At 36.4% G+C, this 26712-nt stretch overlaps 1 non-coding gene and 1 pseudogene across 1 annotated transcript; one reads left to right on the plus strand and one right to left on the minus strand.

Moving 5' to 3' along the window:
* LOC114505510 overlaps window positions 1–21544 on the plus strand; it is a 49759-nt pseudogene extending 28215 nt beyond the window's left edge.
* LOC114505888 lies at window positions 7185–7347 on the minus strand. The gene has a single exon (XR_003685338.1). It is a non-coding gene; the product is annotated as a U1 spliceosomal RNA (small nuclear RNA).
* Window positions 21545–26712: the final 5168 nt, after the last annotated feature.

Consider the following 26712-nt stretch of genomic DNA (forward strand, 5'->3'; position numbering starts at 1 on the left):
TCCTAATTCTGAATTCAGTTGTCAAATTAATCTATCCAGATTCCAGTTGTCAACATACTACTTTTAATTGCTCTGTAATACTTAAAATCAAATGCCTCCACAATCTGTCCCCACCTGTCCTGTCCCATCTTTTCTCTTGCTTGAGCATCATAGAGCCCTGTGCACTTCCAGTACTGTCCAGGGGAGTGCTCCCTTATCCACAAATAAGGAGCATTGGCTTTCTGGCTATCCCTGAAAGGACACAGGGGGACCTCAAGCAGTCTCAGATAGCTAACAGGAACCTTTAAGAGTTTTAGAATGAAAAGGTTGAGGAAAATTTTCACAACAAAGCAGCAAAGAGGCATTCCATACAAAGGGTTTCAACTACCTAGGGTTTGTAAGGGCAGAAACATTCTCTTCTTCTGTGCTTGTATAGAGCTAAGGTACATTAATTTTTGGAATGGTGCTTTCTCTTTTGAACATCTCCAAAATTCTAGGATAATGCTATTTATTCATTTAATAAATGCATGTTGAATGCCTACTCTCTACCAGACACTATGTAAAACAGGATCTCAAAAAAATATTACTTATACAATCAATGTATATGTTTAGATGGGGTTGAAATAAGAAGTCAATGTTGAAAAACAAACAAAAAAGGCTGTTTATATCATCAAATGCCCTACTGTAATGGGGTGCAGCCAGAGGCCCCCAAACAGAGGATTTGAAATAGGGTCCAGAACTCGGGGTATCCAGGAAATATAAAGATATAGGATATCCTTACTCCCATAAGTCTGGACTGGGGGATGGGACACATAGAGCAGATCCATTGAGAGTTATTTTGCATATCAACTGTTGGCCAGCTTCATACTTCATACTTTATATGCAGAAACAGTTATTTTACATACCTGTAACAGCTGGTTAGTTTCATAGATATGTTAAATAGCTGTGGACAAGCTTTGAGCCAGGGAGGTGGAAATGACTTTGATCCTTGCCATAACTGGGGGGAAGCTCCCCCTGGTTACAGCACCTGCATGAGGATTGAAGATGGTTTGCTCTATGCCAAAGGTCCACACCTGCCTAGACTAACTATGGCAGCCCAAAGAGGTTGAAAACTGTGGGAGGGCCGGCAGTAGCCAGTTATGGGAGGAGTCAGAAATGTGGTTAGGAGGAGGTTCCAGGTCAGACTTTAAACTAAAGGCAGGCTTCCACAATGAGGGCGTTGTGGGGGGAGAGACAATGCAGAACTAGAGATCAAGGACAGTGCAGGACAATGACAGAGGACAATGCGAGACCTTGCAGGTAAGGAAAGGGGTAAAAGGACTCTCGCTGGTAGGGCATGAGAAGGTGCCACGTGGTTTTGGATTAAGAACTGGGGACAGCTGTGACACAGCTGGTGGTGCTAGGGACTGTGGGAGACCTCAGCTGGGCAGGTTTTCCACAGTCTCCAACTGAGCATTGATGACTGAGAAGAACCAGGAGAAGTGAACTGTGGACTTCTTTTTCTTCTGGAGGACAGTACTTCTGATTGGCATGTTCTGAGACTGGCCTACCAGGGGTAAAGGGGGAAGGAAGGAATGTGTGTGTTTGTGCATGTTTTAAGGGACTTTGGGCTTTTTAATGGAGACATCCTGTCATTATCCCAAACCTGTATAACTTTTGAATAAATAGTTCCTTTCCTTTTTACCAAACTCTAGCATTGAGAGCCACAATTCCTAAGGGCAACAGGCAAGGAGAACCTAGTACAGAGAGACACCCCCACCACAGGTCCATTCTATAACACTACCTTGCCTAAATTATATTCTGATTTAAACAATTCTTTGTTCAAATTTTTGCCACTTATTGCTACACTTATGTGCACTTATACAATTATGGTATCTCTCAGGTAGACTGTAAGGTCTTTGAAGGCAAGGACTATACTTGTTACAAATGTTGTGAAACTTTTTAGTCACTCTTTTCTGTGGATTTGAAACATCCAATAGTTCACTGAAAATAAGAGTTTAGTATTTATTTGGTTGCATATGTACCCAGAAGCATCTTAACATAAAAGTAGAATAGAGTCTTTCTTCTGAGACACTTGTGTTTAATTTCCTTAAGCGACTACTATGAAGGCAAAAAAAAAAAAAAAAAAAAAAAAAAACCCTTTCCTCACATATTCTGAGGTATTCTAGGTGAGCTAAGAATCAAATTAACAAAGACAGCCCTGGATAATGTGGCTCAGTGAATTGAGCACTAACTGAAAGGTTGCAGGTTTGATTCCCAGTCACAGCACATGCCTGGGCTATGGGTCAGGTCCCCAGTATGGGGCATGTGAGAATCAAGCAGTCAGTGTATCTCTCACACATCAATGTTTCTCTCTCTCTTTCTCCCTCCCTTCTCCATTCTCTAAAAATAAATAACTAAAATCTTTTAAAAATTATCAAAGACAGAATAAAATGAAAAAAATAAAAAAATTAAATATTTTATTTACTTTCAGAGAGAGGGGAAGGGATGGAGAAAGAGAGGGAGACAAATGCCAATGTGTGGTTGCCTCTTACACATCCCCTACTTAGGGACCTAGCCTGCATCCCAGGCATGTGCACTGACTGGGAATTGAACCAGTGACCCTTTGGTTCACAGGCTGGCACTCAATCCACTGAGCTGTACCAGCCAGGGAAGAAAATCAAATTTTAATACATACCCAAAGGGAATTAACATAAGCATAAAAATTCCAAAGACAAAGAGGTAAAATTGGGTATATATATCATTATTTTGGACAAAATAGAAAGGTAGGGTAGATCAGTGATAGGATTTCAAAGGAAGTAGACAATATACAGGTAGTTGAAAAAGAGCAACCCTTGTAAGTTGGCAGGCAAATTTTGGCTAGACAACCCAGAATGAATGAAACACAAGGGGTAATCTAATTTACCCCTTAATTTAAATTAGGTTAAGGTTAACTCCTGAAATTTCCTTAATGGACTAAGCTTTTCCATCTGAATCCCTTAGGCAAGAAACTAGGGATGGTCAAAGGCTCTTTCTGAGTCTTTTGATTTTTAATAACCAGATTAAAATCAATATGCCAAAAGGCTGTTTTAGGGTTTCGGTCCTTTTCACTATGGTGCACCTTCTGAGAGCTATGTTTCCACTGACTGGGATTATGTACAACTACCTCTCAACATGGAGTTTTTAGCCACCAGTGAATGAATCTCTGCTTTCAAGTTCAGTCTCCTCCCTGTTTCCTAACTCCCACTAAGATGGAAGGCACCACAAACAGTTTACTGTCCCTTCATTTTTTCTCAATACAAGTGTTACAAAAAGATTTGTGCTCTGTTTTCTGTTTAATGAGGTGTTTGAAAAATTCATCATGGTTATATGTCCTTTATTAGTGATGATATACCTATGATTAGAATATTTCAATTTCCTACTAAGGATGGCATGGTTTCTGTTACACACCACGCTTAGCTGGCAGTAAGTAACTACACTGGGGTTGGAATTTGAGAACACAGTTTTTATCCTTATGAGTCATGCAATTTCAGGGCTGGAGAAACAAACAGAATCTAGAAGGTCTGTACTGAAAAATCACTGTTAATAACTGTAATGCACATTACTTAGAAAGATAATATCTTTCACCCTTTTAGGGAAGGAAAGTGTTTTTCACCTAGTTTTAACTTAATGACATCTAGTTACAGCTATTGAATTTTAAATGACAAATCCTGCCATTCAGTTTTCACTTTGGATAAAGGGATTTGGCACTTAAGATATCTGTAACTCAACCAAAGTTTAGTGATAAATATTTGATATTTCAGATAACACACTTACTGATCTCATGGATATTTCATGTAAACAGCAATGTTTCATTTGTGTGTGGATTTTATTACCAATTGAAAATTCTGAAACCTTTTTTCTTCCTTTTCTCTCCTGTCCTTTCCCCTCACTCTGGCAGCCTTTCAGTGAAGGTGCACATCTGCTGCCAGAAACACACAAATTAGCACATCAATGTTTCTGATGAAAAAAAAAGTCAGTGCAATAAGAGAATGTTTTGAAAGCAAGCCAGTTTGTCAGTAAATTATAAGGTTCATTACCATAAAACTCTAACAAATAGAACCCACATCTCATTAACTGAAAGCACAATATGACTGTAGCAATATTCATCTCCCCAAAGAGTGCTTATCCATAGGAAAAAAAAGGTAAAAATTTTGCTTAGAGCTGCCACTAATGACAGCGTTAACTTTATTTATTAAGGAATATCCAAGCATTTTGCAAAATGTACACTTTACCCCCTCCCCCTTCTTTTTTTCTGATTAAGCACAGTGGCAGCTTATATAGTATAAGAGTTATAGGATGGCTAACTTCATTCCACTTTAACATCATTCTAATTATGCTCTACTAAGGATGGTGTACATTTTTTTTCTGGATATTGCTTCTAACTATTTATGGTTGGTAGAATTCTTCCATATTACATTTAAGGCCAAAATTGCATATACCATTCAGTTCCCTGATGAGTTCATTTCCATAAAGGTAAAGGAAGGAATTCGCCTCACCACTTTTTGCAAAATAGAAACTTATTTTCTTTTTTAAGTATATTTTATTGATTATGATATTACAGTTTTCCCCATTTTCCCCTTTATCCCCACTCCACCCTGTAGCCCTCAACCCTCCAGCACTCTCCCCTTAGGTCATGTCCATGGGTTGCACATGCAAGTTCTTTGACTTCTCTGTTTCCTATACCATTTTTGACTTCCCATCTATTTAATGCCTACCAATTATGTTTCTTCTTCCCTGTACTTTTCCCCCCATTCCTCTCTCCCCCCTCAACTTAGAGTGCTCAATAGGTTTTGCAAGTGCTTAGGTAACCCCAAATCAACATTTATTTACTCGTCATGATTTGCTAAAAACAATTATTTAATAACTCTGGTATTATTTTTATGTTTTTACATATTTTAAAATATTTTTAAAATTCTAAGAGGGTAAATCTATTTTTAGTAAACTTTTTGCTAAAGAGAACCAGTTTGAGAATGGAGACCTAATCTTAAATTAATTAATCAGGCTGACACACACAAAAAAATGCAGGGTAATTAGGTGTAAAGACATTGCTAGCATAAGATTGTAATGGATGCAGAGTGAGGGGTCCCAAAAGTCCCCACAGCCTATGGCTGGGGTTTGAGGGAAGGGAATGAAACAGAATTTAAGATACTTTGCATAACAAAAGACAAGATAATAGCTGTGCTACTGTCCATGGCAAAAGGAGTATGTGACTTTTAGAATGTATAGCAACTCCTGACATAGTCAAGGAACTTATACCATGCCTACATGAGAGGCAGGGAGGTGGAGGCTCCATGTCAGTGGGTACTCTTACCCTGACTAAAGATGGCAGCAGAATGAAAGTAAAGATTCAGGGCAACTGACAAAGGTCCCCATTGTAGAAGGGGCTGGATGTGAGGTCACATAGGTAGTTCCGGGTAGGCATTTAAAGTAAGGACAGTCTGAAAGACAAGGGGAGCTTGTCTACCATGGGAAAGAGAAAGATGCAGCCATGTGGTTTGAAAGGGAAGTAGCCATGAGGGGATGCAGTTATGTAGGCTGTAGTGTAGGGAGCAGCCATGCTGGTCTGTGGTGAGAAAGAAGCTAGAGTAGGAAAGAAGAGACTGTGTGGGAAACCTGCCTGAAGGATACGTGGCAAAGCAGATGGAGCTGGGAATTGTGAGAACCTGCTGAACTAAGCACATATTAGTGGGAGATGCCTGGAATGCTGAACTGTGATAGAGGAATGCTGACTTTAGCTTCTCTAGAGGATGTATAGAGAAACCACTCTCTTGGGAAGTGTGTCTCCCTGGACTCCACCATGATCCAGTATAACATGGCAAATGTTTCCTTGAACCAGTACATGGGGGCTGAGAACAGTGCAACCCAGATCCTGAAGGGTAGAGCTGCTGTGAGAGGATAGTGATTTTGAAACCCACAAGTGTACTTTACATAAGAGATGGAGAACTGTTTCTACAGTTGGCTTTGGAATGAATAAAGATGTGGGGAACTTCTGGACATGGTTTTTGCTGGTAGCTAGATGGGGAGAAAGGGAATTGCTGGGTCTCTTGGGAGAAAAGGGCTCTGAGCAGAAGCGCTCCCAGCCCCCCAACCAAGGTTGGAATCCTGTAAATAAAAACCTGTTTCTTCCAACACTAAATGTTGGGTTATGCATTAAGGTGCTATGGGCATGGGCCACAGTTATAACTGAGCATTACAAGATGAGTAAGAATGGTTGGTTAGTATTTAACTATGATGTAATTATGGACCAAGTTTGTGACAATAACAAGAACTTAAATGGTATTGTGTCTTGAAAATACTCTAGGAAAAAAAGTAGGGGGGGCAATGAACAGATGCAATGTGATTAGGTAAAAATGTTGCTAATTGTTGAGGATGGGTGGTGAGTACCTGGGAGTTCTCAATACTATTCTCTATACCTATATGAATGCCTAAAAGTTTCCATAATTTACATTTTAAGCAGGGAAAATGTATTTTAAAACACACTGAGTAAGAAGAACTAACTTCCTTTTTGTGTATTTTCTATTATGTAAGAAAGACAAATACCACATGATATCACCTTTAACAGGAATCTAAACAACAAAACAAAACAAAACAAAAACTAGCAAAATATAACCAAAGACACTGAAATAGGGGATAGTCTCACAGTGGCCAGAGGGGAGAGAAGAGGGAATTTCAGGGGGGAATGGGTAGGGATTACAGGAACAAATTTGGAGGACACATGGACAAAAACTAGGGGTGGGGGGTAATGGGGGGAAGGGGGGAGGGTTGGGTGGAGGGGCTGGAATGGGAGTAGGGGGTAGAAAACTGTACTTGAACAATGATTGAAATAAAAAAAAAAAGAAAAACAGGAAAGACTGAGGGGGAGACAGCATTGTGGAGGGAAAGGCCTATTGTGTTTCATGTCACTGAAGCAGTTGAATCCTGAATGTGCTAGCCATTAGCTTTATGGCCTTGTGCAAATCTCTGAGATTATTTCTCCATTAATAAAATGGGGATGATTATTCAGACATCACAGAGTTACTATGAGGATTAAGTAGAATAAAATTTGTGAAAGTGGAATGAGGACATAAGGGCTGCATAATGCTGTCATACTTTACCTGGAAGTAAGATTGCTAGAACTAGCAAAAATAAAAAATTAACACCAAGTGTAATTAGAATTTTAGACAAAAGGATATTCTTTTTTCTTTTGGAGGAGAGTGCAAACACAGTCCCCCACTACCACAAATTATGAAGTTGAGTTTCCCACAATAGGGGAAATTGTAGGGATCAGCACATCGGAGTGCAATGGATAAGCCTTGCCCTGGGAAAACCACCTTCATGATCATGGTATCTCCTCTTCCAGGTAAGTATAAGAATAATTTGTCCCCTGCAATATTTGGGGCAAAAGGAGGTCAATTTACCTGAAAATCAAACAGAACTAACTGGGTGTCCTGTATCTGAACTGTTAACCATACCTGAAAGGGACACTTCAGTAAATAAAATAGATTGCAAAGCCTTGACCTAACAAGCATAATGTACTTCCAGATAAGAGGGTTAGCTGTACTATTAAGGTTAGCACCTAATTGAAAATTTGGCATTGAAAGAACTAGAGGAGAGTAATGAAAGAGATTTTCAGCAGAGTGATAACAAATCCATAAATATGAACATTCAAAATCTCAAAAGGCTAAATATTGCTGGAGATTATCCACAAATAAAGGATACAAAAAAAGGAAGGAGCACTTATAAACCTGGGTTTTCAAAGAAGTTATGACACAAGAGGTTTCTGACTTCAGGGGAAAGGAGACCAATGTATTTATATTAAATTCATTCCCTCTCTGTTGTTTTCTGTCTATGTCTCTGGCTATCTGCCTCTCTCTTGCAAACCCATATGGTTTTAATTTCTCTGTTCCCCTTATTGTGACTGCTCATCATTTCTTTAATATGATACTTGCTTTTCTAAATTTATTCTACTAGAAATATGTCTATTGCTATTATTGTTTTGAAATTTTAACAATTTAATTTTTTTTCTTTTAAAAGAACTGTGTTTCGTCCTGGCAGGTGTAGCTCAGTGGATTGAGCTCTGGCCTGCGAACCAAATGGTCACTGGTTTGATTCCCAGTCAGGGCACATGCCTGGGTTGCAGGCTAGGTCCCCAGGAGGGGGCACAAGAGGCAATCAAATATTGATGTTTCTCTCCCTCTCTTTTTCCTTCCCTTCCCCTAGCTCTAAAAATAACTAAATAAAATCTGTTAAAAATAATTATGTTTTTTTAATTATAGTTGACATACATATAATATTAATTTCAGTCACACAGCATAGTAGTCAGACATTTATATAACTTACAAAGTGATTGTACAATAAGTCTAGTGCCCATCTAACACAATGCACTATTATTACAATATGATTGGCTATATTCCTTATGTGTAATTTACATCCCCATAACTATTTCATGCTATCAATTTGTATTAATTAATCCCTTTGTTTTGTAACCCAGTCCTCCCCGCAAAAGCTCAGATTTATAATTATAAGATGGGGAGACTGAAATCCTCAGTAAGCACATCCAAAAAAGACATGGATTCAAGGTTTTGCCTACCAAGTAAACGAGTATCATCTCAAATAAAACTAACACGAATATTTCTCCAGGCTCTGTGTAGTATTACTGTTTTTCATGGGGGCATAGTTAAACAATTCAGTCTTAATCTACAGCAAATCAAATCCATATATGTATTACTTTTAAGTTGGAATTAAAAAAATAAACCTATAGCTGTCTTAAATCAAGAAATTCACTTGAAGTTCTATGCACATTCATGACCTGATATAGAAAAATATGCAATTGTAAGCTGATAAACAAATTTAAAATACCCATTAACTCAGTGATTCTCTATAATTAAATAATGTTGTGTATAATTTTAACTTGCCCTATGCAGACATAAATTTGCTGTTGGTCTGTTTCATGTTATAATAGATTTTTCTTCCTACATGCTACCTTTATGTTTTGGAGGTGAACTATGTATATAATCTTTTCCTTCTTTTATAACATTCCAAAAATATTCCATGGACTGTTTAACAAAAAAAAAAGCACAAAGATTGACCAAATACTGACTTAAAAATATCATATTATGTTTTATTTCTTCTCTTAAGTAGTCAGATAATTTCTAGCATATAAAGGTCCATTCTTTAAACCAGACCCAGACTACAGTGAGGCAAATGAGGTATGTAGGGTGAAAACTCAAGAAGACACTCATTCTTAGTGAAGGTTTGGCAATTTTGTGACCCTGAAAGCAAACACCTCCTTAAAGTTTGCACCAAAGTTGCCTCAAATCACCCTTATCCAGGCTCTGTCTTTGAAAGTGTCAGCATGTCTATAACAGCACTTGCATGTTTAAAACTACACTTTTGAAAACAAGAAAAGCTGATTTCTTATGGAAACTTTAAAGTGTTTCAAAGAACTTTTACTGAGTAAGGCACAGTTTTTCTCCAGCAAGTATCACAGTCAATCCTAAATATCTAATCACCTTTCCTATCTCCTTTCAGCTTCTTGACATAGGACTATTTCCTAATTGCCACCTTCTTGGGCAGCTCATGCTTCAAGACTTGTCATTTTTTACCAACTTTTGCTGTTCCTTTGGGACCAACAGTACAATGGAAGAAATTATTTGTATTCTTAAGGCATTACATTTGAATATGTTTTTGGCATTTTCCTTTTCTCCAATATTCTCTTCATAGTGAAGATGTTTCACATTCTAAACTAAAATATTTATATTTGTTCACAGGTGTGAAAGTGAAAACAATGCAATTATAATTGACATGATATTGAGCACTCAATATTAATTAACAAAATCACTGACCCACATATTCTTAGGGAAATGTTAGGTTTGCTTTTATAGTAGAAGGTTACAGCACACTTCTTTCTTAATGTTCTTTTTATGCAATGGAGAAGTGCTCAGCAAAATAATACCAAACTAAATGTTGCAAATTAAGACTGAAGTAGTGATCTTACTATTATTACCATGATGGGGAAAATGCAAGCCATCATAATGGCATTTTTCAATGTTTTAGGTCATAAAATAATAGTATAGCAATAGTGTAATTCTGTAATGATTATCAGAAATAGTTTGAGGAAGTCAAAAGAAATATCTACATTTCTTGTTCAGGAAAAGCACAGAAGTAAAGCACCTTTTTCATCATATCAGGAGCACATAACCATTAGCATGACATCTGTATTGATTTTCAGGCTGAGGTAGTGCTGTCCAGGTTTCTCCACTATATAAGTACTCTTCCTCCCCCCCATTTTCACATAGTACTCTTTAGAAAGGAAGTCACTCTATGCTTTATCCAGACTTACTGAATGGTGAGATCCCCTCCCTGAGGGTAGAATAGCTTTATAAAATATTTGAAATTCTTGTGCAAGGGAGATTTGTCTTTAGTCCTTCTTTTATTATTTTATTTAATCTTTTATTTATTTACATCATCATAAACTCATGGGTATTTAATTTACATTTTGGGTTATACTCTGATACTATAATTAATGGGTTGTTCAAATCTTCCAACTTTGGCCATTGGTAACTCTTTCAGTGGATTATTATGTCCCTTTGGCATAGTCCCATAATTGTGGGTTTTTATTTTTCTGTTTGGCATTTTATTTCTTTTTGGCAGTATAAGATGCTCAGTTTCAACTTGTATATTTCCTGTCCCAAGTCTTGACTCAGCTACATCTCAAAGGAGCCCTGGTTCACTTACTAAAGGATGGTATTAGAAAACAAGTTCTTGATATTATTGTGAACATTGCTACTAGGGTAGTTTTGTTTCTTGGCCCTCATCACTGACATAGCAGGGGAATATATGTGTATATAATAACCAATTTTTAAACACATATCTAAAAATAATTCGAACTGTAACATATGCATTGTTCTTGCTACCTCCCCTTGCTTAACTATAAATTCCCACTTCAATAATGACAAGTCTGGCTCTCACCATTTGCCATCTGTTTACTTAATTTTTCAATTCTTGTTCATGTGTATAAAAATATCAAATAGTTAACCCCTAGCACCAATGGAAAGAACTTTAGCAAACTAGAGCTTAGTTTTTCTGTGCAGCCCTTTTTATTTGTAGTCTTAAACTCCATTTATTTTCCAAGTTACTAAGGTCTGCAACTTATTCTCCTACCTGCTTCCGAGAGCTTTTTCTATATATTTGTAATATAGTTAGCTGGTTTTGTCACATTCTGCATTCCATCCTGGGATTCTCGTGACCTCATCAAGGATAATTTTAAATTTGCATACATTAAGATTAACTCCTTGTGCTTCAAATTTCTGTGGGTTTTGATAGAATAGTGTCATGAATCCACACTTACAGTATCATATGCAATAGTTTCACTACCCTCAACAACTCCCTGTGCTTCACCTATTCAAACTCCCCCACTCCCTGCAATCTTCCGGTAACCACTGATATTTACTGTCTCTAGTTTTACCTCTTACAGAATGTCATATAATTGGAATCATACAGCATGTAGCCTTCTCAGGCTGGTTTTTTTTACCTTAGAAATATGTATTGAAAGTTTATTCATGTCCTTTTATGGCTTAATAGCTTATTTCTTCATATTGCTGAACAGTATTCCAATGTCTGGGTGTACCACAGTTTATCCATTCACTTATTGAAGAACATCTTGGTTACTTTCAATTTTTGGTTATTATAAATCAAGCTTTATAAACATTTATTAGCAAGTTTTTTGTGTGGACATAAGTTTTAAAGTCAGTTGGGAAAACAACTCTGAATAGAATTGCTAAGATTATATTCAGCTTTGTAAAAAAACTGTAAACTATCTCCAAAGTGGCTGTAGCATTTATATTCCTACTAGCAATGAATGAGAGCTTTTGTTGTTTTCCATCCCTTATAAATACCTTCCTGGGATTTATGAACTTTGTACTCTGTTAAACATCTTTTTTGGTGGAAAATTTTCTTGGATTTTTTTACATTTATGTTTTCTATCCCACAGAATTCATTTCTTTAGGATTGTAGACTTACAGATGTGACATATGTATCATTTCTTCATGTACCTCAATGCTCTAAGAGTTTTCATAATATCCATACATATTGATAGCATTCACTCCCAAATTTACAATAATGGAGACAACTTTTAAATGTCTAAAAATTGTAAGGATGCCACATAATAGTTACATCTTAGTAGTTGTTGAAGCATAGGGTATATAAACTCCAAGATATAGTCACTAACGCTTTTAAATGAATTTGTATTATTTTAATCACATCATTCATGTATTTTTTAAAAGTTGTATATATATATATATATATATATATATATATATATTTGCAAGGCATGCTATTTATTCATTCTGTTCACAAAGATTGGTGAGCATACAGTTTCCCAGGCTCTACAATAACACCCTCTCTCCCAACACCAACAATAAATCTGAGTTTGAAGCCCACAGCTTGAGAACTACACTCACTGTGGAAGCCCCAAATTTCCAACAAGCTGGCTCCTGCTCAGCACAGCTTAGGTAATGGGAGAGAACCTACAGTGGCCTTGCTTCCTATGCATAATCATATCCATATCAGCTTCACAAGAACAAGGACTTTATCAGTGTTAGGAAACATGCCTGGCTCATAGGCTGTCTTCAATACATATTTGATTAATATAAGTAAATCTGTAAAAAAGCCATATTTAAGCATGTCTCCAACCAAGCAATTCTTTTTACCCCAGTTCTTCAAGTCTGGCAACTGTAGATAACCTCATGAATGATCATGACATACCCCCCTTCTGACAACATAAGCATTTCTATGCCAATGAAAGGACCTTTATTACTCAAGGTAATAGAATATTCAATTTTGGGTGTGCCTACCTCTCCAAATATTTGTGTTTTGGGGTTTGAATCGGGTGGGCACATATAACTAGAAATCAAATACAGAGGGATGCCCATATTTGGAAGTACAGTGCAGTAATGACAAGAGTAAGTATTTTATAATCAAACTTAAGTAAGAATAAGGAAAAATAGGACTATCATTTTCTTTAAAACAAATACTCTTCCAAAAGCTATATTATGAATCAGAGAAAGCACTGCCTAAATTATATAGCAATTATATTGAATAATTACTGTTTACCAAGCACAGTGATAAGCATTTTAAATGCATTATTTTATATAATTTCCCTAATGACCATATAAGATGAGCAATATTATTATCCTTATTTTACAGATAAAGAAACTGAAGTTCAGGGAAAGTCAATAACCTATTCATGGTCACACTGGTAATTTCTGAGCCATTACTCTTAACCACAATGTTCAAACACATGCTATGTGACAATTTCAGTAACTTTCTACTTAGATAACTTAGAACATTTCTACTGTTATCCTTAGCTCACCAAAATAGTAATTACAACTGCCACTTCCCATGACTCTAGTTATTTAGTTATGTGAGTTTTTGTTTTCTACTTGTCTCTTTAAAAGAAGACTCTATAAGTAACATTAAACATGGCTTTGAAAACACTAAATTTTATTTAAAGTCACATCTAGAATTTACAATTAGTAAAACTAAACTCCATAGTATCAAGTAGAGTTCCACCATAAACAAAATGTTAGTAGGTAGGAAAGTGGGAAAAAAAAAACTAGTTAAAAATTAATTTATTTATAGTATTTGTCATCAATTTTGACCTCTAGTAGTTGCCAGGACTCCTTTTTTGATTCAGTGGCTTTCAAAGTTACTTTAAATTGCAGAGTAAAATAAAACATAAGAACAACAGAATGTATATCTGTGGAACTTGGCCTATACTTCTGACCACACATTTATTTTTATTTTTTGCCTCTTCCAGAGTTTTCAGAAGAATTAAGCATTTGACATTTTCTCTTTGAGTAGGGCCTGCTTTTCTTTGTGCGTTTTCTTACTATCTTCTCTCATTACCTTCTAAATCCTACTTGAACTTACACATATCAAAGAGCATACTTTGGCATGTATATTTTTTGGTGCATATATTATTTTTAAATATATTTTATTGATTATGCTATTACAGTTGTCCCATTTTTTCCTCCCCTTTATCCCCCTCCACCCTGCACCACACCTCTACTCTTCAGCATTCCCCCACTTAGTTCATGTCCATAGGTCATACAAAAAAGCCCTTTGGCTTCTCCATTTCCTGTAATATACTTAACTTCCCCCTGTCTATTTTGTACCTACCATTTATGCTGCTTATTTCCTGCACCTTTCCTCCCACATTTTTCCCTCCGTCTCCCCACTGTTAAACCTCTATGTAATCTCCATTTCTATGATTCTGTTCCTGTTCTAGTTGTTTGCTTAGTTTTTGTTTTTGTTTTTTAGGTTCAGTTGTTGACAGTTGTCAGTTTGTTGTCATTTTAATATTCATAGTTTCGGTTTTCTTCTATATCTTAAATAAGTCCCTTTAACATTTCATATACTAAGGGCTTGGTGATGATGAACTCCTTTAACATGACCTTGTCTGGGAAGCACGTTATCTGCCCTACCGTTCTAAATGATAGCTCTGCTGGATTGAGTACCCTTGGATGTAGGTCCTTGCCTTTCATGACTTGGAATACTTCTTTCCAGCCCCTTCTTGTCTGCAAGGTTCCTTTTGAGAAATCAGCTGATAGTCTTATGGGAAATCCTTTGTAGGTAACTCTTTCCTTTCTTCTTTCTGCTTTTAAGATTCTCTCCTAATCTTTAATCTGTGATAACTTAATTATTATGTTCCTTGGTGTGTTCCACCTTAGGTCCAATCTCTTTGGGACTCTCTGGGTTTCCTGGACTTCTTGGAAGTCTATTTCCTTCACCAGACTGGAGAAGTTTTCCTTCATTATTTGTTGAACTAAGTTTTTCAATATCATGCTCTTCCTCTTTTCAGTACAGATCCCCCATGATTCGGATGTTGGAACACTTAAAATTGTCCCAGAGGTTCCCCAACCTCTCCTTATTTTTTTGCATTCTTGTTTCTTCATTCTCTTCTGGTTGGATGCTTATTTCTTCTTTTTTGTTCCAAACCATTTATTTAAGTCCCACTTTCCTTCCCCTCTCTTTTGGTTTCTTGTACATTTTCCTTTATTTCACTTTGTGTAGCCTTCACTTTTTTTTTTTCATTTTGAGAATGAATTCAATAAATTCTGAGTATCCTGATTAACCATGTTTTGAACAACCTGCATCAGATAGGTTGGCTATCTCTTCATTGCTTAGTCCTTTTTTTTTTTTTTTCTGGAGTTTTGTTCTGTTCTTTCATTGGGTCATATTTCTTTGTCTCAGTGCACATGTTATATGGTAAGGGGTGGAGCCTTAGGTATTCTCCAGGTCTGGACCACCCTGATTGCTGTTTTGTGGCTCTATCTGGGGTCAGAGAGGGAACAGTAATATTTGCTAGGTTATCACTCCCTTTCCATCACTTCCCTCACTTCCCATAAACAGTTTGTGCCCTTTCAGGTGCTGATTCACAAGTGGGTGGGTTTGTGTACATTTTAAGGCCTTGTGGGCCTCTCCAATGAACACTCTTATGAGGCTGGGAGTTTCTTGCACCACCGCAGCCCCCACAGAGTTTTTACAGCCAAGGGTTTTGAGTCATTAGTTTTCCACTCTGAAACCCTGGGTTGTGAGGTCTGTCTTGCTCTCCCACTGTTCCTCCTGGCTTATCTGCCCATGAATGTGGGAACACCCTCACAGTCTATTGCCTTGCTGTGCATTCTCTCTGCCCTGGCTTCCCGTTTCCACCTCTCTTACCTATTTGGGTGAATGTTTCTTTAACTACTTGGTTGTTTGACTTCCATGCAAATGATTTTCTGGCAGTTTTAGTTGTTCTTTGTTTTTAAATTGGTTGTTATCCTTCTTTTGGTTCTGCAAAGAAGCAAAAATGTGTCTGCCTATACCTCCAATTTGGCCAGAACCTGGGTACATACCTTAAAAAGAAGTGTTGAAAAAGGCAAAAATTTACACTGAATGTCACCTTTGATCTCAGTAGTTCACTTTCATGTTTTGCACTTATACTTATGAGCTGTTCAACAGGCTAGTGACACAATTTTCAAAATAATTTTCAATAGGTGTGTGTGTGGTGGCAGGAGGGAAGGTAATTTCAGAGAGTTGGATGAAAAATAAGTTTTCCATTTTTAGTTTTTTTCAGGAAATTCCATACTGTTTTCCACAGTGGCTGTACTGGTCTGCATTCCCACCAACAGTGCACGAGGGTTCCCTTTTCTCCATAACCTTGCAGGCACTTGTTTGTTGATTTCTCAATGATGGTCATTCTGACAAGTGTGAAGTGGTATCTCATTGTGGATTTAATTTGCACCTCTCTGATGGCCAGTGATGTTGAGCATTCTTTCATATATCTCTGGCCCCTCTGTATTTTCTCCTTGGAGAAGTGTCTGTTCAGGTGCTTTGCCCATTTTTTAATTGGGTTGTTTGTCTTCCTGGACTGGAGTCCTATGAGCTCTTTTATATATTTTGGAGATCAAACCCTTATTTGAGATCTCATTAGCAAATATATTTTCCCATACAGTTGGTTCCCTTTTTATTTTCCTGATGTTTTCTTTAGCCATGCAGAAGCTTTTTATTTTTATTTAGTCCCATTTGTTAATTCTTTCCTTTATGTACCTTGCTCTAGGGGACATATCAATGAAAATATTGCTGAGTAGAATATCTGAGATTTTCCTGCCTATGTTCTCCTTAATTCCACTTCTGAGATTATAACCTAAGAATCCTGAAACATTAATTCAAAAGAACCTATGCACCCCAATTTTCATAACAGCACAATTTACAATATCCAAGTGCTGGAAGCAACCTAGGTGCCCATCAATACATGAGTGGATCAAATAACTATGTTACATTTACACAATGGAATACTACACAGCAAAAAGAAAGAAGGAGCTCCTACCCTTCACAACAGCATGAGTGGAACTGGAAAGTATCATGCTAAGTGATGTAAGCCAGGCAGTGAAACACAAATACCATATGATCTAACCTGTAAGTGGAACCTCATCAACAAAACAAACAAGAAAGCAAAATATAATCAGAGACGTTGAATTAAAGAACAAACTGACAGGAACCAGAGGGAAGAGAGAGGGGCATAGTGGGGGAAAGAAGAGAAAAGGTCATCAAGGAACATGTATAAAGGACTCATGGACAAACCCAAAAAGGGGAAGGCTGGGGGGTGGTAGGTGGGGGTGGGTGGGGTGGGGGAAAATAGCGGTGGGAAAATGGAGACAACTATACTTGAACAGCAATAAAAAAATAAGAAAAATAAAAACATAAAAGTTTTCCATAGAAATGGCAATACTTTTTATCCCTTGATTTGCAGGCATGAAGGGTCTTTATCAGCACAATTTGCATGGACCTCCAGAAAAGTATGCTAAGTGAAATAAGCCAGTCAGAGAAAGACAAATACTATATGATTTCACTCATATGTGGAATCTAATGAACAAACTAAACTAACAAGGAAAATAGGGACAGACTTATAGATGAATAGGTGGCAACTAGTGGGTGAGGTTAATAGGTGGGGGGATTGAGCAAAAAAGACTAATGGACATGGACAACAGTGTGGTGATTGCTAGGGGGAAGGGGAGTATAAGGGGACTTAATGGTAATAGAAAAATACACTGAAGATAAAAAGAATTTCATTATAACCCTAGTAATACTATACCTTAGATCATTTCACATTCTTGAAAGAATTCTTAAGATGCTTAGTGTTTACTTCAATAGTAATCTTGACATAATCTCTTTTAATAAGTTTAACTTTCTAGACACTAGATGCTTATAAAATTTTTTCATATTAGTGCTTCTGGGTTCTAAAATTTAGATTAAACATGTGTATAAAATATTTTTGTACACCTAACAACAACCAACCAATAGTAAGTTACTTAAGATTTGTACCTTTTAAATATTTGACACATATATGGAATGTTTTATTTATATTAATGTACATATTAAGCATACAGGGATGACATATAATGACACATTTACTTAATAAGTTCCCTTTACATTGTTAAATTTTAAATAACTTATAACATTAGTTTCCATTTTATTGTAATGTATTGACTATTTTGATGGTATATTCCATTAGGTTGTCTGGTGATTGCTAAGAAATAAATTCATATTAAAACCACATTCTAGTCCCCAAAATTTTGTAATGTAATTTTTTATATAAAAAATAAGATCACTTATGAATTCACCTAAGTCAGAGGTAAAAATAATTTTACAGATATATCACATCTTATTTTAGATTTAGAAAGTAATGGGGTCTAAAATGCAGATTCTGTTAGGAAATAATAATAGGATGGGTGATATAATGAATACTGAGAGCTTTTTATTGGTGATTCCAAATCTCTTCCCTGTGAGTGATCCAAAGCACAAGACTCAACAAATATAATTAGGTTTTGCTGTGTAAAGTTATTATTTGTTTAAATGTTGTAATCCTCTTATTGAACATAATCTGAAATTTAATTTGGTGACAAGAAGTAAATATTGAAAAACAGCCCGAGCTTTCATCAAATCTATCTGATATTCACCCACTTTTGATGATTTTTATATTTATACAGTTAAAATTTATTTCTCCTGCTGTTTCCAAGTCCAGTAAAACCATGTCAAAAATTTCTTGGAAATACAAGCTGGAGATGGCAGAAAATAAAATTGTTGTCATTTTAATCTTATGGAAACCAAACATTGTGCAATATGACACACAGCAAATGCACAGACATGGTATTCTTTTAGCTGGGTAGCCAGAGACTCTAGGGAGTCTTTCAGGGACCTTCACAATAGAGCAGAAAGGAACCAAATATAGTAATGAAAGTAATTTTTCTCCAGTATAAAAATAAAGTCTGATGAATTTAGCAAAAACAGGAATTGCTGCTTTCATTTACTGTTCATATAATATCAAAGGTCATCATGAGGAGAATTTAAAATGAATTGCAATTGTCAGCTTTGAATAGAGAAAAGACATTGGTTCCTTGTCTGCTGCAGTTGGAAAGCTCCCAATAGTCATAAAGAGCTGTGGGCACAAGCAATCCAGCAACTGGACATTCCATATGTAATGTTAGCAGAAGCTCCCTAGAGAGCACTTGAGTCTCAGCACATGGCCTTTGGTCCAAAATAATCTTCCAGTTAAAAATACATAAAACAGAACAAAAATAAAAATAAAAATAAACCACAACCACCAAACAAATATACCCAGAGGAGTATAAAAATGAGGTGGCTACACAGAACAAAAACAAAGGGAAAATCTGATTTTGAAACCAGCCTTTGGCAACAATTTTTATATAGCTCCAGCCAAATGATAAAGATGAAAAAAAGGTTCTAGCATAATTATCTGAGGTGATTCTACTGGAAAAACAATCTTAACTTAATTTCTAAGACCATGTGGCTAGTGTTTCAGTTTGTGGTAGACCTTCATAGTTTGGATATATTACTTTAAAACTTTGAGGTAATATATTTTTGTCTTAAAATAATGTTATTGATTAGTAAAATGATGTTTAATCAAAAAATCAAACAATACAGAAATATACAAGGAAGAGAATACAAATCCCTGGAGATTCTATCTGTAATCATTTTCAGGAATAGACTTCATTTGAAAGCACTTTTTTTTCCTATTCAAATCCTGTTCATCCTTCAAAGTAGAGCCATCTCTACCTCTTTCAAGAAACCCCCTGTCATTAGATTGCTGACCGTCTTTACTTTTGGTTAAGTTTTAAGAAAAATAATTGTAAACATTTCACAATTAAACATTTGATATGATTTATTTTTATTTCCCCTAAGTGAATGTAAGCCCCTTAAGTCAGTATATATTTTTATCTCATTGATAATAGCTTATAGAATATTGATAATGCAGGTGATAGTCAAAAAGTCAATAATTGTAGACTTGCACTATTCATTTCCACCTTATGAATTTATAAGAGGAGGCAAAAAAATAAAAATCTAAATATTTTAACCAGGTTTGAGATTTCCTTGAGATTCCTCAATTTACATTAACTGATGTACATTTAAAACTGTTGTTAAATGTAACATAACTTCTAAAACTTTTTAGTCCAGGACCACTTTACACTTTTAAAAATTATCAGGACTCCAAAAAGTTTTTTTTTTGTTTGGGTGGGTTATATCTGTCACCATTTACCATGTTATAAATTAAAACAAAAAATTTTGAAAACACAGGAATATACACACACATATTCCATTAATCATCAAAATGATGACATCATATATTATTTAGACTCTGGAAAACTCTGTTGTACACTCATGAGAGAAGAGAGTAAAAATAGCAAATAATATCTTTATATAATGGTGAAAATATTTTGAACTTGTAGTCTCTCCAAAATGATCTTTGGGGACTCAGCTTTCTCAACACCACACTTTCAAAAATGCTGCTCTAGATGAACTAAAATCAACACCTTTATTCAAAACTAATCATGATAGTTGGAGGTTTATGGAACAAAAAGGAACTGGAAGCATCAGTAAAATCACAGGAGTTTAGGTACCGGGGCAGCTGCCACCAAGTCCAGATCCAGCTGTGGACACCCAATTCCTTTTGGTTCTAAGTCCAATATAGCAACTCTTAAGGATAAGCTGATTGTGAATCTTCTTAAGGAAGAACAAACCACCCAGAATAAGATTACAGTCATTGGAGTTGGTACTGCTGGATTTTAAATCCAACAAGTATCCATAAATAGTTGGCATGGCCTGTGCCATCAGTATCTTAATGAAGGACTTTGCCGATGAACTTGCTCTTGTTGATGTTATGGAAGACAAATTAAAGGGAGAGATGATAGATCTCCATCATGGCATCCTTTTCCTTAGAACACCAAAAATTGTCTCTGACAAAGACTGTAATATGACTAAACTTCAAGCTGGTTATTATCACAGCTGGGGCACATCAACAAAAGGGAGAAAGGCGTCTTAATTTGGTCCATCATAATATGAACATCTTTAAATTCATCATTCCTAACGTTGTAAAATACATTCCCAACTGCAAATTGCTTATTGTTTCCAATCCAGTGGATGTCTTGACCCACGTGGTTTGGAAGATAAGCAGCTTTCCCCAAAACTCTGTCATTGGAAGTGGCTGCAGTCTGGATTCAGACCGGTTCTGCTGCCTAATAGGGGAAAGGCTGCCAGTTCAACCATTAAGCTGTCATTGGTGGGTTCTTGGGTAACATGAAGACTTGAGTGTGCCTGTGTGGAGGGGAGTGAATGTTGCTGGTGTCTCCCTAAAGACTCTGCACCCTAATTTAGGCACTGAGGCAGATAAGGAACAGTGGAAACAAGTTTACAAACAGGTGGTTGACAGTGCTTATGAGGTGATCAAACTGAAAGGCTACACATCCTAGGCCATTGGATTATCTGTGGCAGATTTAGCAGAAAGTATAATGAAGAATCTTAGGTGGGTGCATCCAGTTTCCACCATGATCAAGAATCTCTATGGAATAAAAGAAGACATGGTCCTTAGTGTTCCCTGCATCTTGGGGCAGAATGGAATCTCAGATGTTGTGAAGGTGACTCTGACACCTGAGGGAGAGCCCGTTTGAAGAATAGTGCAGATACACTTGAGTGTAGCTTCAGAAAGAGCTACCTCACTGTCTAGGCTACAATAGGATTTTAGTTGGAGATTGTGCATATTGTCCCTTTTATCTGATCTATGACTAAAAACATCAATTTCTTAAAGATAGAAATAGTAATGTTTCATAAAACCCTTCATCTCTATCCTGATGCTGGATGGCACTTACCTTGTGTAGTCCTAACCTGGTTAGTGTGAAAGAGTTCCACCTCCTCAAAGGCACCACTACCAGTGTTGCACACACTACAGTTGCCCTTCAAACTAGATGTGTGTTCACTGTGTGTTATATAACTTGTGGTTCCTTTACTCAATGTGGCTAGTCCAACTTTTTTCTCTCCAGTCAATCACATCCTAGGATCCAATGTATAAATCCAGTATTGCATGTCTTATGCATAATGGTTCTTAAGGATCTTATTTTGTATACTGTATGAATCAGATTAGCGTACATGGCCATATAATGTAAAAAGAAAGTCTACATATAAATAATGTAGCCAACTGTCGAAGTGTCAACCAATTAAAACACCAAATAAACCTTGAACAGTGAAAAAAATCAAAGGACTTTATGTTCTAGTGCTCCTGTATCTAGTCAGTGAGTTAAATCTAGAAAGTAACTGTTCATCTCCCAAAGGCTAAGCTTCAGGACTATAAAATCATATAGTCAGTATTTCTCTTTTGTGATTCAAAAACCACCCCTTCAGAATCAAGAAGTATTTAAACTTCAGGTAATTGGGCCCCACTACAGATCAACTAAATCAGAATCTTGGAGATAGAGCCAGGAATCTGCTATTTTAATAAGGTTCCCAGGTAAATCTGTTACTCAATAAAATTTATGAACCACAGACATAAATAAGTGCATAAGGCACTTGAAATAGTACAATAAGCACATACCACCACTTGCTCTGGTTTGACAATTTGCAGAATGACCCAGTGCCTACAGAAAGGTTGACTACTTGGATTCAGATATTACCATAGGACTGTTGAGACTTTGGTAACTGAATGAGATTTCTCTATTATTTTAGTAACCTTCTAAGATGTGCTTTCCCATTTCCTGGCCCTCCATAGTCTGCTCTTTTCTTCTGAACTCTGTTCAATAAACACATATATCAATTTATTATTGTAAAAACCAGAAGTGGGAATATAACAGTGAGCAGAGTGGGGGTCCCCTGAAAACCCACACAAACCTGGATTGGGAAAAAAGGGAAGTGGATGGTACAGCAGTTAAGCTACTTTGCATAACAATTGCAAGTTAATAGCTGTGCTGCTACCCTGGGTAAAATGTGTATGTGACTTTAAGGGTATATCGAGACTCATGACATAGGTGGGGAGGTGGGTGTTCCAGTGTCATAAGGAACTCTTGGTCTTACTAAAGATGGCAGCCAAAAGAAGATAAAAGATACAGGGCAGCTGGCAAAAGTAGCACATCATAGGAGGGGCCAGTTAAGAGACCACATAGGAAGTTCTAGGCTGAGCATTTAAAATAAGCACAGGCTGAAAGAGAAAGGGGTTCCATCAGGAGGTCTGAAAGAGAAGAAGAAGCAGGAGGAAAGGGTATAAAGAGAAAGCTGATGGAGCTGTGCAGGCCAAACTAAGCATGGATTTGTGGGAGATGCCTGGAATGGAATTGAACTATGACTGGGAATGCAGACTTCTGCTTCTCTGAAGGGTGTACAGAGAAGCCACCCTCTTGGACCATGTGCCTCCCTGGACTCCACCCTATCCATAGTAACATGGCACATGTTTCACTGAACCATTACATGGAGGCTGAGAACAACATACCTCAGATCCTGAAGAAGAGAGCTGCTGCAAGAGGATGGTGACTCTGAAACCCATAACAGCACTTTACAGAGGAGATGGAGACCTGTGTTGCCCAGCAGGCTTAAGAATGGATAAGGACATGGGGAATTTCTGGGAATGGTTGTGACTTATTGCCTTTTGGGGAGTAAGGGAAGTGCTGGGTGTCATGGGAAATCAGAGCTCTGAGCAGGAGCGCACTCAGCCCCCACCTGCCCTTGAGGTTGGAATCCTGTAAATAAAATCCTCATGTATCAAGGTGCCACATGTCCACACCTTGGTTTGGTCAGTTACAGAACATCTGAAATACTTCAAAAATAAAGGCAGACAAATAGCTGAATCCACAGCACTTGCGATTATCCAGGACCTTTGAACACTTACATATTTGAACAAACAGTTACGTTTTTAAACAGTTATGGTCTCTCTGGATGAGCTTTATTATTATTTTAATTTTGAGTAAAATCAGCAAATTTTTCCTGAATGCTGAATTATAGCCAGCCAATAAAAGTGTTACATTTTCTCCAGTAAGCTATTTATTTGATTACTTAAGAGGATTATGTGTATAGGAGGGGGTGGGGTGACTAGAGTAGGAAAAAATATTTTTTTCTCTAAATCGTTCAGAGAATCAATCAAATCTTCACTATCTCAGAACCAAGTAACTTTTTTTTTCAAGCTTTCCATTCTAATCATCACAGGGGTTTTCAGTGATCCCTGCTGTGCAACACAAGATTCTAAAGCCCAGTTAAATAGATATCCAAATGCAAAAATGCACACTCTTTATTCTAACACAGCTATGGCATTAAATACAATAGGTGAGATTTATATAGTGTCAATCGAAAGGTTTAAAGTATTTTACACCATGGGGTTTTTAAATACTGTGGTTAATCCTCCTCATCTTCCTGATTCAGGAAATGAAAAACAGCCTTGTAGGCGAAATAGGGGGCCACCTACACAATGTAATCTAAATGTGCCCCAAACTCTTCTTGCCCTTGAAATATCACCCAGAGTTATATTAGCCTAACATATGTAAAGTGATTCACAGGTTGTAAAGCACTTTAATGTAATTAACATATTAAATTTTTTAACAACCCTCAAATAGCTAAGAGATTATCCTCACCTCCATTTACATATAAGAAAACTGAGTCTAATGTCTATAAGGAAAGAGCTTATATTTTAATCACCTAGCATATAACAGTCACTTTTCATACATAACTCTCTCTATAATTCCACTCTACAAATGCGGAGAATGAGGTTCAGAAAAGAAACCTTCCCAAAGTCACAAAGGCAGTAAGCAGAAAGGTTGAGATTTGAAACCACATCTGTGTTCCTATGACTCCAGAATCAAAGCTCTGAACTTGGCACATATGATTCATTTTTAATAATATTTGATATAATGTATTCAACATAAATTTATAATGCCTTCATTATAAGCAAGAAGGAACTAATCCATAATAGTTTTTGTTTTTCAAACCAAGTTCAAGAAATTAAGTACGCATATACATTAAAGGAACTTCTAATGCATACAAGGAAATATAACTCTTTTTGGAGTAATTGCATAAATTACTGAGTTAAAACAATTTTTTAAAAAAAATCTAGAGCAAAAACTTGAGAAGAGTAATAATAGTTGATTGAACTTCCCACAAGTAAGTCCAACAGTGAGGCATATATTGTCATTTGCTTTTTCCACTTCTGGTGGTGAAATGATCACACTCTCACCTGTTCATCTTCATCAGTTACCATATAGAGTTTACAGGACAGCTGGTGGCAGAGAGGACAGTACTGCCTATAGTTGTGCAACTAAATAATGTTGTGTGGGCCACTGTGGGATAATATCATGCTTTCATTAATCTCATGCTTTTTAATAGACTGAATTAAATAGCAACTGATATCTAAAAATACCTGGTATGTCTTCTAGAAGTACTTTTTAGGCATCCTTAACTTGCAGAGCTTTCCAGGGGCATAGCTACATTACATCTGAAAGTGAGTTAACAGATGAGATCTTTGATAATTGTCTCTCAGAGATCAACCTGGCAATCTCCTCATCACTTCCTTATTAGTCTGATCACAACAGAGAAACTCACGTTTATGTCTCTATCTCCTGGATTCTTTTTTTAAACTATCTGCACTTATTTTAGTATGTATATTACAAAATAAATTTATTGGTGTAACAAAAGTTAATGATTATATAGGTTTTGAGGGCACAATTCCATGATACATGATCACTATATTGCATTGTGTGCCTACCACCCAGTCAAATCTTCCTGAAAAGATGTTTTTTATTTACTTTTTAAAAGATTTTATTCATTTATTTTTAGAGAGGGAGAAGTAAGGGAGAAAGAGAGCAAGGAACATCAATATGTGGTTCTCTTGCATGTCCTCTGCTGGGGACCTGACCCAAAGCGAAACCCAGGCATGTGCCCTGACTGTAATTAAACTCGTGACCCTTTGGTTACCAGGCTGCTACTCAAGCCACTGAGCCACACCAACCAGGGTGAAAAGATATATTTTAAATGACACTTTACCCACAGTTACACATCTGCAAAATTTCTTTGAAAAAAATAAATTTGATTTTAGCCATACAACCACATCTTTCATGACCTTATAATTGTGCAAAAGTAAACATTTTTATGGCCCTCACTTAGCATTTCAATAAGGTTCTCAAAACCTTTTGACAAATCTGTGAGTAATGTCTGGAACTGTGTCATGAAATAAGAGACTATGAGTAATGAAAGGCATTTATAGTTAAGCTGCTTTCACAACTTTGCAACTTTTCAATAAATCCTCAACTTCCATTACATGTTTTTCCCTCCTGAAAGTGGTCCCTTAAACAAACAAACAAACAAACAAACAAGCAAGCAAGCAAACAAGCAGGCATGCAATGTATTAGTATTCTTAGATGAGGGGATGGCCTTTGTAATTTCAGAGCAATTAATCTGTAGACCAATGGCAGAAAATAAAAGTTGGGGGAAGTATTCTTGCTTAAAGTGGGAGAGGGGGATAGAATTTAGGCTGAAAAAACAGAAAGCCCCTTATGCAAAAAAGTTACAAGGCAATACATGAACTAATATTTGTAAAGTTTGATACCTGTTATACCTTTTATTCCTTCCTTCCACATACAGAGAAGTATCCAGAGGTCTATTACAGGAGATTATATCTACAATTTTATATATAAAATATAAAAATATATAAATACAATACATTATATAGATATATAAATATAGTATATATTATATGTATACTATATAGTATATATAATATTTATATATACAACACAAGTTTATACATAATATAAATATATATTATAATATATTATATAAACATAAATATATGTACACTATAACATATATCATATAATATATAAATTACACACATACGTAAATATAACATTCAATGTATACATTATA

The sequence above is a fragment of the Phyllostomus discolor genome, chromosome X (genome assembly GCF_004126475.2).
Source record: "Phyllostomus discolor isolate MPI-MPIP mPhyDis1 chromosome X, mPhyDis1.pri.v3, whole genome shotgun sequence".
Lineage (NCBI taxonomy): Eukaryota > Metazoa > Chordata > Mammalia > Chiroptera > Phyllostomidae > Phyllostomus > Phyllostomus discolor.